The sequence below is a fragment of the Hetaerina americana genome, unplaced genomic scaffold (assembly GCF_022747635.1).
Source record: "Hetaerina americana unplaced genomic scaffold, ioHetAmer1.1.p SCAF_11, whole genome shotgun sequence".
Classification (NCBI taxonomy): Eukaryota; Metazoa; Arthropoda; class Insecta; order Odonata; family Calopterygidae; genus Hetaerina; species Hetaerina americana.
Genome location: NW_027286181.1, coordinates 10,035,802 through 10,052,928, shown reverse-complemented (window position 1 = coordinate 10,052,928; position 17,127 = coordinate 10,035,802).

Genomic DNA, 17,127 nt, shown 5'->3' with positions numbered 1-17,127 from the left:
TGGCTCAGGGTTGGAGCGCGGGGGCGTCGGGCGTCTCTTTTGGCGAGTGTGCCGTGTGGAGAAGACGGGAGAAGTGCTTCTCTGCGATGTCATTTAGGAGAGATCTGACAGCTCACCTCCACTTGCTGATTTCCAGTCGACTGCCGCCTCAGGCCTCGTCCATCCTATATATCCATCCAGCCAGAGTGTGTGGGGAGGGAGTTTTTTTCCTGCTGGTCCTTTTGGAAGTTAAAACAACTTATTCACTGCTCCATAGACCGAAGCGTCGATGCGGCCGAGCCAAACATCGTGATTGCTTCAATTGTTGGTGAGAAGTGAAGGCGTGGTAAAACGAAAGTATTCAGAGCACCGATTCTCTGCCAAGGCGGAAGATCGCTACTCAACAGGCCGAGGTCCTTAGAGTTTGGGCCGAAGGTCACCCAGTTTGTCTCTAGCCAAGAAATAAATTTGGGATCCTAGGCATTTGTAGCAATTCCCTTCCCACAATCGTCTCATCTCACCTCCACGAATGGAGACATGTCCTTGACTCCTTTCTGTTGTCGCAGCGGGCACTTGGTGGCATAAGGAGCGCAGAGAGGTTTCCCGCACCGGGGAAATACCCTTGTCCTCTGGCGGGCGTAGCCAGGAGTCATACTCAGAAAAGCAAGGTATTCCCGGCCTACGTCACCGGCCCTCGGTAGTGATAACGGAAACTAGTCATGCCCGGTATCTAATTTCCAGGAATTAGATGGTGCGTAAGGCGCTCATCGTTCGGCGGACGCTTGGCAATAGAGCATAGCGAATGCATGCCCTCGACATCGTCCACCCCTGCAGGCAGACTCAGGGAGGCGCATTTCTTCCCCAGGCGTGACATCGCCTCCCTGGATGGAGAAAACGGTGTCCTTGACTTTCTGGCGTTCACATGTGATGCTCAGGTCCATCAAAGCGCATTTCTTGGCATTGAAGCGGAGGACACGCCAGTCAGCAAACCACTTGACTTTATGGACCAGTGTCCATAAGGACCCCGAGACTCCACGAGTAACAGATCATCGGCATATACCATCAGACATGGATGTGGGTTCGAGGGGGTAGGTGGCGGCAACCGACCTGATGAAGGATTTCATTGCCAAGTCAACGAGCAGTGGAGAGTGGGTCTCCCTGTCGTACCGCACACCTAATGGGGGAAGGGTTTGGATTCGGCCCGCTCCAAATCAACCGAAACCATAGCCCCGGGGTACAAGTCGGAAATGAGGTTCACCACGAGCTTTGGAATCCCAATCCGCGAGTACATGGTTTATGTGGTTGTGTGGAATAGATCCGAAAGAATCCGCCTGGTCCAGCCACGAGAGCGCTATCCCATTCCCATTGGCAGTGTCCATGGCTGCTGGAGCGATAACTTTGTGCTCAAAGCAGCCCTTGGAGGCGGGGACGAAGCCTTTCTAGGAGGGGATGGAGAGCCTCTTCCCCCTATATGCCCAGGTTAAGATGCGATCCTTCAGTATCCCTCTGAATACTGACGGTTGGCGGAATGTCGTAAGAGACGGTAATTCTGCGACACAAAGGGTACCAGGGAAAGTCAACAAATACGCTAGGCTTACCAAAACAATAGTATATTAAACATCATAAGTCATTACACGATTTACATGTGTAAGCAATTGAGTATTATGGATGGCTAGGCCCTCGGTAATCCAACGCGAGAACGGACATCATTAAAATAGCAGAACATTACCTGGGACATGGTGAAGGTAGGATAGACGCGGTCACGAGTCTCGTAACCCAGGCAGAACTCTCGTCCAAATGTAAGGTCCAATGAGGAGTACGGGAGCGGCGATCCCTGTCATCGACACTAATAGAAGCAAGGCACTCGTCCGTGGGAAAGGAAGAGATAAGGCAGGGTGGACACGGTCACGAAACTCGTAACCTAGGCGGAGCCCTCGTCCGAAGTTGAGTCAGCAATAAGACGCTGCCGCGACAAGCGCAACACAGCCGAAGCCTCTTGTCACCGCCAGAGAGCCAACTTCTCGCCTCACAAGCAGGGGTTTTATACCCAACTTTAGGAGCCATGAAAGGAATACTGCAGCATACTTGCAACATTGTCTTTTTTCACTTGGGGGTATTCGGAGGAGCCAGGGAAGGAATACCATGTCGCTTACCGGCGACAGGACTAACGGCAATCGGCCGCCAATTCACGATATCCCCCTTCTCCCCTCACTTGTGATTGAAGATCCTTGAGTTCTTCGACGATGCCGATATTCTCGACACCTGGAAGTAGCTGTTCATATGGCAGCTAGCACCATGCCATCTGTATCCATTTCCCGCCACGATTGGTGTGGGGTACCATTCGGGACGGGTGCAGTGTCCTTCGCCTGACTACTGACTAGTGATCCCTCGCAGCAGGTTGCAATTGTCCCCCGGGTTGGGGTTCTGTAATTGTGGGAATCGTCGATGGGACAGGTCGTCACTAAGTTCAGGAGTCGCTATGGATAGGTGCAGCGCCACCGTCTCCGCTTCCAGGCAGCATCTTGCGTCGCACTCGTCACTCCTTTCAAATGCTCCGCCTGTGTTCATTCTGTATAAGAACGTTAAGTCCACTTATGCGGCCCCTGACGCTTGTATTCCATTTTTTCGTCAACCTCTCCGGTTTCTCCCGTTGAGGGAAGTCGCTTCCTGTGTAATATCCTGCACCAGGCCCTCAAAGTGGCCGTCGTCACGTACTCCCAGCTGAATCAGCCAGCCCAGCTGCTTCTCCGGCCGGTACCCTAGAGCGGGCGAGGATTATAGAACGGTGAAGCTGGGAGGTACTTCTTTCGGGGGCTAACTAGGATGCGGCGGTCTCACAATGTGGTAATACCTGTTCTACCGTTCGGTGATGTGCGCCTTATGGGTGTCTCCCCTAAGCGTACTTCCTCGGGTGGTGACTCTGGCACGTGTTCTGGTGAGGGATTAGGGTGGTTGGGGGAAGAGGTAGGATTGCTTGGCGGGATATAGGGTGAGGCTCGGATAAACGGGGTAGGATAGGAGCTGAGCATTGACGGAGGATACCCGTGAGGGACCGCTGGCGGACCTTCAACGTGTGATCAAAAGACTGATTTTATAACTTTTTTATTTCGATGGATACAGCTTAATCGAACTTGTCGCCTACAAAGACACATGCCTTGGCTGACGTCCCACCTTTGGCAACATTTCTTCCAGCGCTCGAACCCTGCCTGGGAAGCCGCATTAGGGATCCTATTTAGGTCGGCCGTACAATTAGTTTTAATGTCCGCAATAGTGTCGAATCGGCGCCCTTTCAAGGTTGATTTTTAACTTTGGAAACAAAGGTTTCTAGAAACTGGGTCGGCATTTGATCGATCCAGGAGTTCCTGACTAATGTCCCCACGTATTTGCCTTTGCTCATCAGTCAGCATCCGTGGGACGAACTTTGATGCAACGCGCGTCATGCCCAAATTGTCTCAACATTGTCTGACAGAACCCAACACTTCCTCGGCTATCACCCTTACAGTAAACGGCGATTTGCCCGCACCAAATTGACTGTTCGGGGTTCTTCGAAGTGGAAGGCTGCCCCGTTCGCGAATCTTCATCTGTCAAGGTTCTACTGGATTTCAAACTACTGTATTACTCAAAACACTGGCTTGACTCAGCTTCATTTATAAAGGATTGCTGAATCGTTCAAGATGTCTCCCAGTAAGTTTGCAGAGTTCGAAAGAAAATTTCACTGGCACATAATGTTCCTCTAGCTCCTTCATTACTGCCGTTGCACGCGGCGACGAACAGGTTAGTACACGTACCGCTGCTGTTGCGTAGCGACTCGACGGAAACAAATGCAACCACTCGTTTTAGTTATCAAATGCGTCGCTAGCTGGCGCGGTGTGCCGTTTCCATCCGTGAACGTTTCGCACAGAATAAAATCCATTCGATCTTTTTTTGATCACGCCTTGTACGTGCTGCTCCCTCGACGGGTAGGTCCTTCCCGCCGGGGGCCCCGCAGGGTTTGATGTGAATCCAGGTGGTGGTCGGTTGAGGCCGAGTGGAAGCGGCGACTCTTGGTACCAGCTTGCTGGTTCCCCCGGTGGCGGTCACCCCCGGGTGGGCGCAATGTGATGTTCGGGGTGCATGGTGTTTTCCCTTCGAGGGGTCCACCGTCGATCGTTTTGACGATTTCCCCAGTCTGCCCCGGTCAGCTTCTTTCTGTTATTGACAAAGGCATTTCTGCAGCTGGGAGTTAATTTACTCAATCAAGGCACAAGAAAAAGTTGACCATTCACTAACAACAATACTAACTGGAGCAGTTGAGTTTCAATTTTTTAATTGTCCATTAAACATTTTTTATGGGAATGAATGAAATGAACTAATTGGTCAATATGTGAAGGTATATCATTTATTACACTGGAAATTAGTTCACTTTTTTTCATTCCTCAGTCATTTACTTTTGTTAATAGTTTATGCATTAACTGTTCTCTCACTAGCTCACTAGCATAGGTGTGTGTGTATATATATATATATATATATATATATATATATATATATATTCATCATCTGAGAAAATAAGTACTTGGTTATTCCTCATATATTTTTTATTAAACACGACCCGGGTTTCGACTTACAAGGTCATCAACAGCTAAAGTACTGAAGGTGCTAACAGACTAGCACCAAGTTGTTGGAAGGGAACAGAAAACTTTCCACCTGGTCCATATAGATGCCCGCTAGTAGAGGAGATACAGGGGATCCCATGGCCGGACCATCCGTTTGTAACAAGTTATTCCCGTTAAACTAGAAATATTTCTGGGATACGCATGTTTTAGGACCAGACACAACTCACTTATCACTGGAAACGGGACCCGTTTCCGATAAAGGATATCCTCGGCTAACTGGAGGGCTCCAAGGGTGGGAACACTCGGAAAGAAGCTGCAGACGTCGAAAGAGACGAGGATACACTTGGGAGGGAGAACTAACTCCTTAAGGCGGCGGGGTTTTTGATTCCAATTTTTTAGGCGAACTTTGTGTTCTCCTTGAAGATGGAGTTGTTCTTGCCAGGAGGTGATTAGGGGCCGAAATTTTGGAAACCACCGGTCTGATGGGAATATCTGGTTTGTGGGTTTTTTGGGAGACCAATAAACCGGGGTGCTGAGGGATTTATTTGCACTAACCGATACACTTCGGATGGTTGAGAAAAAACCAGAGCAGGATTTAATTACTTGTTTGCACTATTTTTGAATTTTGGAATGTGGATGTGGACTTCTTGGACTTCGAAAATGTTGTCCTTCAGAAACACTTCACACCTAATATAACTGTCCTTCCCAAGAATCACCACCGAATTCCCTTTATCGGCCCCCAGAATCAAGAGGTTTTCGGAAGCCATAGGCTTCTTAATTGATTTCAAAACTGTTAATTCTCGACGATTTTCCTTGATTGAGGGTTGGCTTTGAGTGATACTTTTCAAGTTCTCGAGCGATGAGCTGCTTGGTTCCTTTATTCTCTCAAAGGAGGGCCACCTCACAGTCCATAGTCAAATTTTTTAGGTCGTTGACCGTAATCGGGATATCTATGACATTAAAAACCTTTCTCCAAAAGAGATTTCATCTGAAAGAAACTCGTGAGCTGTTAAATTCAATAATATTTCACCAAAGGAATGGGGTGCTGGGACTGAAGAGACTTCCTGCTTTACGGGGATAGCTTCACTTTGTGCTCTTAACAAAATATTTAACTTCCGGGAAATAGTTGATCTTTTCTCAAAGGCGATTACACTGGACTTATGTCTGACCTCATCATCGATACAACCACTCGGTCCACTGTAGATTGTGTTAGTTCAACGTGGAGGGGGAGTAGGTAGTGAAAGAGGGCGTCTCTCTTTACATTCATGGAGTTTTCTTCTTAGCCATCTCTCTTCCCTGCTTCTCCGGCGTTTTCCGGTGGATGACCAGGTCTTCTTACTTCTCGGTTGAATGAATCTCGGGAAGACTCCATAGGTGATGAATTGATTATTGAAGATGTTCAGGGATGCGATGCGGAACTTGATTGAAATTGCATTGAAACCATCCTATCCATTCATCATCTCCTTTTTATAATCTTGTCCTATGTCTTAAATATGCCTGTTAGGAGCATTAGTGACGCATTTATCTAATAACTTCAATCTGAAGACTGGTTTCGAGTATTATTGACTACCATTTTTTTGCTATGACACAATCCTAATATAATTTTATTCCTTATTCGCTGAACCAGTTCCTTGAAAATGATGAAGCCTCACTGAAAGATTTTAGCTACCAAGAAAAGGCGTACCATTCGTAAAAAATATACTTTTACATGATTGTAATGTGATTTAATGTGATTAAAAAGAACACTACATTTAATAAACCACAACATAAAACAATGATTTCAAAGTATATCTAGTGTTCTTTTTAATCACATTCAAATATCAAGGCACGGCCAATTTTAAGTAATAGATTCCGGCATATGATTTTCTATACAGGTGGTAAAACTTCCCCAAAAGTCATCTTTCATAATATCAGTGGGTTTCTTGATACATTATTGCTTGGCCCAACTGGGTTGGGCACAACCAAAAATGCTTTGTAAGACTGAAATAAAGCAGTTCACGTAAATCTTTACTAACATTTATCATAAAAATATTTGACATGACCCAGCCTGTTACGAAAGGCTGAGGGATGTTCTCATATCGCCCTCCATACGGAGGACATGAGGGTAGAGGATGAATAAACAGTGTGTACAGAATAATAACAACACTACATGTGTAGGTAAATGAATATTCCTCTTGTCATCACGGTACTGTCTTTGTCCGGACACATGTTCGCAGTAGATGTCCCGCGACCATTTCACAGCTTCGAACACCATCTTCCTCTGCAGTGTGGTAACGTGACCTCGGAATCGCAGCACAATCAAAAATTGTCTTAATAGGCAGAAATGATCCCCTCCACTGAAATCTTTAATAACATTTATTAGTGATAAATATGTTGTGCATAGACTTGCATGTTCCGCCAGAAAGGCATCCCTCATATCGCCCTCTATACGGAGGACATGACGGTAGAGGATAAAAAATAATAACTAAAAAACTAAATATTGCATCAGAACAAATGACATAATCAGCGTCAGTCGCGGCCACGTCGCAGTCGTACTGCCTCTGCTCGGACACGTTCTCGTAATCGATGTCCCGCGACCATTTCACCGCCTCGGACACCATTCCCTCCGCAGCTAAGCAACGCAACCCCGGTGGATCCTCAACCATGACAGGATTCGCTCCTTCTTGTCAAAGCTGCTAAGGGAGCCAAAGACGACCGCGCCCAAGTAAACCTCCTTGAACTGGAGGCGGAATAGTTGCGCGGCCAGGTTCACGTACTTGTCCATTTTGACTGCCCGACTGCGTGCAGTGCCTCTAGCCTGTTCTGGAATGGGTCAGTGAAGTCGATTATGTGCACCGTCCCGCTGGGCACCTAAGTCACGACTACCTCCGGTCGCAGTAGGGAGTAGTGACCTACCTTCGGGTCCACCCTGGCGTTTCACCTTTTAGGCAATGCGTCGGTAGGAGAGACAAGATCTCGTCCGACAAGATGTCCACGCAGTGGAGTGGCTCAGGCAGTGGTTAAGGACGCGCGGCAGGGTTTCATCATCTGTTCGGCCCCTCCTGCACTTCCTGCTGGCATTCGGTACACCTCCGCTTGCGCCGGTCAGCGGAAGTACGTTGAGGCGGGTTCAATGGATAAAGCGCCAGTCGCAGAAACGGGTAAAGCGGCCAGTTGATACGAAGTTTCTGCTGTCTGAGGAGTAAGTAACGGCTTCCATCGCCTTCTTTTGGTCCATCACCAGCCCCCATTGGCATTCCCCGATTGCTCGACGGATCAAACGGCACGCTTTGTGGCGGGATACCGACGGAATGAGACTCCGAGTGGGGCGTCGGATTACTCAGCCGCAGAGAGATGTCATGGCGGAACACGCTCCACTCAAATCGCAGGCCGCACAGCCTTTGTAGGTTCCAGGTGGCTCTCGCGCGGGACCATAGAGATATCGTGGACCCGGCCGTGATGTGTCCCCGGACAGGTATCCGCACAGCACCCGCTTCTTGCGCGGCCCTCCCATTCTCCCCATTTCGTGGACCGCCTCCTGCAGGGAGTACCAGGCTGTACTGCGGACGAATGGGCCCTTGCACGTAAGCATGTGGAACGCCTGCGTCACCAAAGAGAATCCTTGAGGGTTGGGAGTGGTGTGTACTTACCGCCGCTAACGTTTGAGGGGATGTGGATTATTTCCCTGCTGTCCCTTTGTGGCAGGTGTAGCCACTCCTTCGCGGCTCCACAGACCACGGTCTTGCTGCGGGCAAGTGACTTCTTGGTTGTGGCCGCGATTCGCAGCGGGGAAATGGAGCCTCGGCCAAAGGAAAAGATCCAGAGCTTCTATCTTCTGTTAAGTCGCCAGCTCGCTACTCCTCACCGAGTCGTGATCCTTCGCAGTTTCGCCAGCAGGTCTCCCAGTTTGTCTCCTGCCCTCAGACCAATTGGGGATCCCTTCTATATGTAGGGTTACTCTACCCCAGTCGCCTCATGCCACATCGTCGGATTGCGAAATCCGTGTCGGACACCCTGGCGTCCACCCCTGTCTAGTTGCAGGGACTATATGGTCTGCTTGACTGCTTGACTATACGCAGCAGAGCCCTCAGCGATCCTAAGTCTGGCGACGAGCATCAAATCCTCGTCATTTACATGCAGACACTCAGGAGAACCTACAATTTCAGGGTTCCATCGCCAGGTTAAAAAGCAGAGGAAACAAGGGGTCTCTCTGCCGCACTTTTTGTACTTTCGCTGCGTCGAAGTGAGTGTACGGTTAAAGAAACCGAGTGGCTACCAACCGTTGCTAGTGGTCAGCTGCAAAACCCTGCCCAACCAGGCATCCGTAAAAAGGCCTAAAGGAAGAGACGTCTGGGTGCGCGAGAAACGTCGCTTGCGCGATGGCGTCTTTACATTCATTGAACCCGCGATCCAAGCCGTCATTCCACCGCACAGGTTCATTCCCTTTTATTCCCTCCCCCAGGATATCGTTTAGTGGTACTTGGATTGCCGCAGCCTTTGGTATGAGCCGTCTATAAAAGTTATTTATGCCCAAGAATTGGCAGTTTTTTAGTTTCCGGGACAGGAAAGCACCTTATCGCGTCTATTTTCGCCGTCGTCGGCTTAACCCAGGATGCACCGACAGAGTAGCCTAAGAAGGTCACTTCCGTCCTAGCACGCATTTGACGGCATTTACCAACACTCGGTACTCCCGCAAACGCGCAGATAGTTCACGTAGATGGCGCACTTGTTCTTTAACGTCCATCGAGGCGACTAAAATATCGTCAAAATATGCGTACTAGTGGTCCAAACCTCTTAAAACCTCATCGATGAATCTTTGAAATGTTAGACGTTTCTCAGGCCAAACGGCATGCATGGAGATTCAATGAGTCCGAATGGCGTGATGATTGCCGTTTTTGAAATGTCGGGGCACACAGTTATTTGGTGGTACGCGCAAACGAGGTCAATGCGCGAAAATAACCTTACCGGCCAGATTATGCGCAAAATGGGCGATGCGGCGCCGAGTATCTTTCGGGGATGGTCCGCGCGTTGAGACCACGATGCACCCTGCAGATACGCCACTCGTCATCTTTCTTGGGCACCAGATGCAGACCGTCGGACCGTACCGCTGCATAGTATCTCGTCGATGGCGAGTTAATCTGGTACTAGTCGCCGGGGCTTGCCGGCGACGGGATGTCCGGACGTCACCTTGATGTGATGCATGGTCGTGTGTCGGTGCTCCCTCGGTGTGCCAGCTGGGCGAGTGATCACAGAGAATTCTGTCAATCTCATGGAATCGAGATGATTCAATCACAGTCTTCACCTGCGTGACCGAACACGGCACAATGCGACAGCCCGTGCTCAATGACGTGATTCAATCTGTTATTCGCTGTCGGCGGATGTCCACTTAAAGACTAAAAGAACAGAAAGTCCACGCCAATGATTGGTCAATCGAAATCCTCCACTAGGAAGCGCCAACGGAAGTCCTTAGTCCTCCTTTAGGCTTAAATTTAAGGCTAAGTCTAACCACCCATAGTCTTTATCACTGTCCCATTCGCGGCAAATAGCTGGTAGGTGGAAAACGGTTGTCGTCCCTTCACCAGCGATCGCGGGTAAACACAATGATCGGAATCGGTGTCGTCCAGGAATTCTCTCTTCGTCACAAAGTTCACAGCATACAGACGGCGGGTCTGGGGGCAGCGAGAGTCGGCCGTAATTACGCCGTGCTCTCGTGGTTTTCCGTCTTATAGGCGCACGGGGAACGGCACCTAGTCGCGCGAGCACTAAAAGACACATGGTACCAACACCACCTTGCATCTGGAGGTGCGGAAGGGCTGCGGACACGCCGCTGTCGGCTTTTGAGACATTGCCGTCCGCGATAATCGAGTCTGAGTCGAGTTCGTGCAGTTCCGCCAGCAGGTCACCCAGATGGTCTTCTCCCCTGGGCCCAATTGGGGTCCGTACTAATTTAAGGTTTACCCCTCCCCAAGCCGCCTCATGCCACCTCCTTGCATGGAGAAATCTGTCTGGCGATAGGCAGCAAATCCTCGCCCTATGCAGGCAGACATACCGATGTGGGTCCAAGGGGATAGGTTTCGAGGGCTCGCTGGGCGAGGGCCGACCGGATTCGGGTTAAAGTATCCCATCGCCAGGTTAAAAAACAGGAGGCCAGGGGTAGACCAGTATTCCTGTGAATACTTAGGCGATGGTGGGACTAGTTCCACAGGAGTGGCCCCAGTGCTGAGCCCTGAGGAACCCCTCCAGTCACTATACGTCTTCTGTCCGGCTTCCGTGTTGCATACTAGAAACCTGCTACGCAAGTAACTCGCCACCATCCTCCGAAGTCACCATGGGACATTTAACTCGTTTAGAGCCTCCAGGACAGACTTCCATAACGCCGAATTGAGGGCATTTTCGATATTGAGAGAGGCGATCCAGCAGTACTGCTTGGAGCCCCTTTTTCGTGATATTGCTTCTTTTGCTGTATTGACCACCTTACTTATCGCATCCAACGTAGATCGCGATTTTCTGAAACCATACTGGGTTTCTACCTGCAAAAGATCCACGGTCTCCTCGATCCTGTTATAGATGATCCATTCGAAGAAATCCAGATGTGTTGAACATACAGAGCGGACTATAGGATGATGGTTCGTCCGGAGACTGTTTCCCTTTAGATAGTAGAACTAATCTCTGCCATTTCCATTTATCCGGGAATATCCCTTCCTCGAGACATGTGTTATACATATCTAGGAACATCGCCGTTGCAGCCTTGATAGCTGTCTTCAAGGCCACGTTCGGGATTCCGTCAATGCCGGGATCTTTTTTGTTTCTCACGCTTGTTGTTGCAGTGAGCATTTCCTCTTCCGTGATGGCTGGAATATCCTCGTCTGCCTTCCCCCTCGAAGCCGTAACTCTTTCTGTTCCGGGAAGAGTTGATACAGTTCTCTTGAGCAGCTCTGGACAGGTAGGCGATGGCATGAGCTACCTCTTCAGCCGACTCATGACCTAATACGGCCTGTTCCACAGGTCTCTGTCGACCTCACCGTGAGGCTCTTTCCAACTTTCGGTTTTAGCTTCCTTGATGACCTTTTTAAGTTCCCTTCCAGCGTCCTAGAACTTGTCCTCCATTACGGCGAATGTGGGTTTTCCTCGGGCCCGTTGAGATAGTCTACGGGCCCGGTGCCATTTACTACGAAGACTTGCACTACCTTCGCTCCACCAGTGTACCCGAGGTCGACGGTCATTATTCTTCTTCCGCGGCATAGTGACGTATGGTTCTGACGTATGAGAGATCTGACGGCGAACCTCCACCTTAGACAATTTCAGCCGACTGCCGCCTCAGGCCTCGTTCCTCCCATATATCCATCCGACCGCAGAATAGGCGGCCGATCTGGCATGGGGAGGAAGGACGGTCCGAGAAGGACGATCGGCCAGATTGTCGGCGGTGGAGATGTACCGCCAGGTCACAATTTGTGACAGTTCCTTTATTGACTGAACGTACAACATTTTAAGTTCAGGGTTCGCAAACTGCGCCCTTCCCTTTTAACATTGAATATTGGATTGACATATTATCAGTGAAAACATCTATTACAATTACTTGGTACAATCTGGAGTACATGTGATAGTGCCATAAGAGCTGCGTAGCCTTCCGCCTCCAGGATGGGCATTTCTTCGTCAAACATCCAGCTCTCGGCGACATCTTCCGAGGGGATAACCCAGGCTGCTTGGAACGGCGTTGCGTCCGCAAACATGTCTGACTGTGCCCTTCCGGCCATGTCTGAGGTTGCCCATGTGTAGAATTTCCTCTTCTTATGCCATACTCCGGCCTCCCATAGTTCCTGCGCCCATTTAGTTTGTCGTCGGCCGAGATCGGACATCAGGAAGTATGGGAGGCGGAGAATGTACGCACACCATGATATGAAGCCAAGCGCTTTTGGGAAATCGATTCTACTTAATCTAGGTATTATATCAATAATGTATCTTGCCCTTTGGAGGGTACCTTTAGTTAATGATTCCTGTGCACCCGTATAAATGTTGACTCCTAAGTATTTGATTTTCTGTGTGGGCGTGAGAACACTTTTTCTTATGTTATTCTGGATTCCTAGATTAGTTTGGAGAAATTGTAAGATCTGTTACACCGGTTGCTGGGTGCCAGGTGGGATGTAGAACAACGTCATCCAAATAGGCGATCATCGGCACTTGGAATTGGGTGTAGATCTCCCGCACCACCGCCCTAGCCCATCTTTGCATAATTGCGGGTGCGAGGGCGTGCCCCATGGGCAGACGCATCCACTGCACATATTAGTGGTTAACGAATATCCCGTAGAAGTGACGGTGTACTGGGTGAATAGGGATTGGCCAAAACGCATCCGTGAGGTCCAGCTTAATTAGGAAGGAGCCCGCTGGGATTGTTTCAAGTGCCTTGGCGGCGTCCTTGAGCGTAAATTTTGGTTTGTTATTAAATTTGTCCAATCTGACAAATCCTGAATGATCCGAACGCCCCCCGATGCCTTTGGAATCGCGAACAGGGGGAGAGCACAGGAAGGCCTGGTCATCGCCAGTATTCCTCGTTGCACCAGAATATCTACCCATTTCAAGATCTCGGGTCTTACCCGAGTCGGTTTGAAAACGTATGGCGCCGCTGTGGGTTTTGCGAGGTTGGCTCCTTCCGCAAGGAGTTGTCTAACCGATGCGTTTTGATAAGGGTAGGGTGAAGCCGTAGGGAATCGGGGTACCTCTACGTATTCGTCTGCCTCATGGTTTTGGGTGTCTGGTTGTTCGGTGACTGGAGGGTGCAGGGGAAGCGGCCCTCGGTAGCAGCTTCTCAGGGTTAGTCACATGGTCTACCTAGGCGAGCACATTGGATGGGATGTCTTCTCCCTGAAAGCTGTCGTCGTCACCAGTTACACTATTCCCACTTTCACTTTCTAGCGCTTGATTTGTTTCGATATCACCATCACTTTTACTATCACTTGCCTGTAGTGTTTCTGCTTCATCCGGATCTGCAGAACCTTCCAGGATGAGTAATTGGTTGAATAGCAGATCTGTCAGGGGGTCCTCGGTTTCCTCCGCAGGCGGCGGTATCCTTGGATGGTGCCGAGCAGTGGTCGCAGCAGCGCGTACCTCCGTAGGTTTCCCGCCGGGTGACCCGGGGTGGGTTGCAGCAGCGTTGCTAAGTTGAATTGGAGGCGGGCCGCCTCGTACGCGGCCGCGAAAGGGCCGTAACGTAGGGTTTGTAGCCTTGTACTGCTGCTGGGAGCGGGATCCTCCGATTGTCCGCGTCGATGTCGCCGGGGTCTGGACAATTACCGTCGGTTGAACTGGAACCGCATTCGGGGGCAACCGGAGGAGCTCGTTTCCCGCCGCCTCCGTCATCCTAATGGCGGTCTCCCATCCGTGGTGCTGGACTATAGCTAAAATCCTCAATCGGTTATAGATTACTGACGTGCTGTATCTGGTAGCTGCGGCCATTCGGCTGCTAATGAGAGAAGTGAGTGGCACTCGTGCAGGTCGTGTTTGGATAAGCGGCCGTTGTCCTTGGAGTCTCTGATTGCCCAGAACAGCGCTTAGCATTCTGCGTCCGGTGGTACCTCTATGAATTGTCCCGGCTTCGCTATGACTAAGTCTTTGAAGGTTCTAGAGGCCGGGGCCGGCTGGTGTCCCAGTAGGCATGGGCCCGGGAGTTGCTGACTCAAGTTAATCCTATAGGGGTTTTCCTCTTCCTTTTCCGTTAATTGAGTAATGGCGTTCCGTAGGGCTATCGCCCAAGTGGGTTCTTCCTCACCCATGGAGAGGATCGGAGAAATATTCCGTTGGTTTGGAGGTGATGGCGATGCGGATCGGCTCGGGCCTGGCTCCGGGTTAGAGCGCGGTGGCGTATTGCGTCTGGCGCCTGTTGCGCGGAGAGAAAACTGGAGAGGTGCTCCGTTGTGAGGTCATACCCACGAGAGATCTGACGGCACGCCTCCACCTTAGACAATTTTAGCCGAATCGATGACAGCTTTATGCCGCTGTCTTCGTCTAGGTCATGCTGGAGGGCTTCCACAATGTCTTCCTTAGTCGTGACCTCGTCCATGTCTTTAATTTCAACATCAAGCTCTTGCACCTTGCACTATGTGGTGGAATTCTCACCTAGACTCCATTCAACATTCTCCATGACAACACAGTTCGAGCGTCTTTTCGGTGCTCGCCTTCGTAAGAACAAAGCAAACCGCCGCTCTTCGTCCTGCGAATCTTATGCACTAAGATGCTCACATCATTTAGCGCCTGGTCTTTCTTTATATGACTTAGAATTTCCGCGTAACTCATGTCGGCTTTCCCCTCAACAATCTAGATCTACATATTACCCCGAAAGCAAGCCGCCGCAAGGGGGTGTGGCGGGGGGTGTTAGGCCACCAACCGTAAAAAGGAACAATGCCACATGCAATACAACAACGTGGAAAATTACACCCACAGCAGCGCACACACATGCAAAAATACCTTCATCCGACACTCATGCAAATATATAACGCAAACCAACCAAAAACTGCACCGCATCAGCAGCATAGCAGGATGCAGCAATAAAGTTATCCTACAACACGCAAGCCAGGACACAACAAGCAAGAATATGAAATATCTCTACCACATGAACATGCACCACAAAACACTACCCCCCGAAGAGGGAATGCGACCCAACGTTGAAGGTAGCCGGAATTTCATCCCGCGGAGAGGGACGAGAGACTGAAAGTGAGACCTAAAAACAGATGAACAGAACACGAATGAGGTCATTTGGAAAGAATGGGTTATTATAACAAAACACATAAGGTTAGTGGAAGAGCATGCATTTAAGTAGAACTAATTATTTTTAGACGCTTAAGTTGTCAAGTGGAATTTTTGCTATCTATAACCCTGCAGTTGCTATCCCGTATTGTCCGTGGGAAGAAGGAGTCCTTGAGTCGGCTAGTTCTGGCATCTATTTCCCGAATTTTATATGCATGATCCAAGCGACTAATGTATGTAGGAGTACGAATAATTTGCGAGACCTCGGTGCTGAAACATGCGGATCTAAATTTATTTAATAATTTCAATCTTGCATTGAATCGTCTCTCAGCCAATGATTCCCACCCCAAATCCATGAGCATTTCGGTGACGCTTTGCGTTTTATCGTACGAATGTTTTACAAAACGGGCTGCCCGTCGTTAATTGACAGTCACATTTTCAAGTCCATTTAAATATATCCGAATTGGAGAGGGTAAAGTGTAATCGCCCCGCTGAATGTTACGTGTGAACAGTCTCTCATCATATGTCACTGCGTAGCCGTTCAGTTCTTTTAAATGTAATACACGAGCATACGCCGAAACAAAAACAATACTCGTAGCCTAAATAATGTATCTTCTTACTAAATCCGGGGTTTCGTGCGCGTGGGCGCATTCGGCGTGACTCCTCTACGCTGTTTGGTAGGCCGCTGCGGATTTTTTTGCTCGGCCATCTTTTGAGGCCTCCTCTTCTTCCTCTACCGGCCATTCGACCTCTCTTTCCTCCGGTGTTACAAGCTGTTTTTCCTCTTTTCCATTTTATCCGCCGACTGCGGATCTGCTGAGTTTTCCTGCTATTTGCGGACTCTACACCGACTTTCTTCAGATCCCTTTGTCTCCATAGTCCCTTGTTGTTCTCCTGCGCACCTTGTTCTTTGCGCAGGGTCTACGTAGAGGTCGTACGTGTAACTGTTACCAACCTTGTACCCTTCTGTTCCACAGCCTTCGTCTGCGTAAAGTGGTACGTGTACCTCCTACCAACCTTATAGCCTTCTGTCCGAGTGCCTTCGTTGTTCCGCTGAGCTCCGCCATCCGATGCCAACTGGATCTTACCACCTTATTGTGGATGGCCTCATGGACATTAGTCTTTCCTCTAATAAATTTGCTCAATTCCTGCAGCAAGCCGCCATGCAATTCCATCAAATTTTGCAGATGCTGTTTCTTCTCCTCCTCACTTAGTTATTTGTAGGGCCAAGTGTTCCTCCCGTTCAAGTGATGTTTGGCGCACATTGTACACTTTAGAATCACTTGTAGTATTAGATGCTACAGAGGCTGAGTGACCAACCCTTGCAACACTACGGTCGTTGGATGACGACGCCTGGGAGCCTGCTTGCTCCCTCCCTATCGGCGCCGGTGCTGGGGTATTTCTCCCCTGCACCGTAACTGATTCGAAATGGAAGAGTCAGGCGTGATGTTTTGGAATCAAAACGTAATAAAAACCTTTTTACGGTTTTCCCCAATTAAAACTATTTCGACCATGGTTTCCTGCTTGAAAGGCAGCAATGGAGTCTCTCGGCCAGGTCGTCGTATTTCGCCATTTTGGCCGCCCTGGCTTCATGCAGTGCCTTCAGCCGGTCATCGAATGATACAGTGATGTCGATTATGGGCACCTCGGCCATGACGGTATCCGGTCTTAGGAGGGAGTGGTCACCTTCCAACTTCTAGACCACCCTGGCCTTCCACTGAGGAGGCAATGCGTCTCGTAGGAGCAACAAGATCTCGTCGTGTCTCCGTTTCCACGCAGCGGATTGCCTCAGGCAGTGGTTTAGGACGTGCCTCTAGGTCTCGTCATTGGTTCGGTAAAT